Source organism: Plectropomus leopardus, unplaced genomic scaffold, assembly GCF_008729295.1.
Source record: "Plectropomus leopardus isolate mb unplaced genomic scaffold, YSFRI_Pleo_2.0 unplaced_scaffold73375, whole genome shotgun sequence".
NCBI classification, from domain to species: Eukaryota; Metazoa; Chordata; class Actinopteri; order Perciformes; family Serranidae; genus Plectropomus; species Plectropomus leopardus.
In genome coordinates, this window is record NW_024680779.1 from 1 (window position 1) to 824 (window position 824).

At 36.9% G+C, this 824-nt stretch overlaps 1 long non-coding RNA gene across 1 annotated transcript; it reads right to left on the reverse strand.

The window, feature by feature from the left end:
* Positions 1-48: 48 nt before the first annotated feature.
* On the reverse strand, positions 49-824 carry LOC121940068. The gene is made up of 3 exons (XR_006105569.1): positions 774-824; positions 507-650; positions 49-240 (listed from the first exon to the last, which is right to left on the reverse strand). It is a non-coding gene; the product is annotated as an uncharacterized LOC121940068 (long non-coding RNA).

Sequence of the window (824 nt, forward strand, 5' to 3'; positions counted from 1 at the left end):
CCTTTATCTAACAGCAGACATCTTCTTCACTAATGATGTTCGGTTAAGTGAGCGTGGTATGCAGACAGTTGAGATTATTTCTTGTGGTATTATTTCAAACTGACCTTTTTGAATTTCACAGGTCCACACAGGCTGATGCCCATTTTTTGGTGTGAGCGTGAGCTTGAAGTCTTTGTTTGGATTTTTTTTGACCACTTCATAGAAATTTGGGTCTGTGCTGTCGTACCTGAGCATTATTGTCTGTGAAAGAAAATATAAATTAGGGAGAGACATAAGACTTTTTGTTCTTTCTTCAGATGAGGATAAGTTGTGGTGGTATTTTCAATTACAGCGAAGACATCTAGAGATTGACAGAAAGGATTAATACATCTGCTGAATATTACTAATAATGATTAGAGGTCTGGTTTAACTGGCTGCGCACATGAAGTCAGGCATGGTCAATTAACACTTAAATGTGTATTTTTTATGTTGTTTTTCTACTTAGTCTGTTAGAAAACTGTTTTCACCTGGGGTTCCTCGCCTTGAGGATAAATGTCTGCACCATCCAGATCTGTTGTTAATTTGAACCAATTATGCATTTTCAAGGGCTTCTCTGGTTTTGGCTTTCGAATTTCTTTGTATCCATGAGATATTTCCATTTTGTCCAAGTGCTGCAGAAAAAACAAAAACAAAAAATTAAATTGCTCTCAGTATTGTGTATACACCAATTAATTTATGGTGCCATTCTGTATCTTATTATGAGTTGTTTTGTTGCCAGTAAGATATGAAATAACCTGCTGAAGACCAGGATCAGGTGGGATCAGGTAAACGTGGAGAGTGAGGGA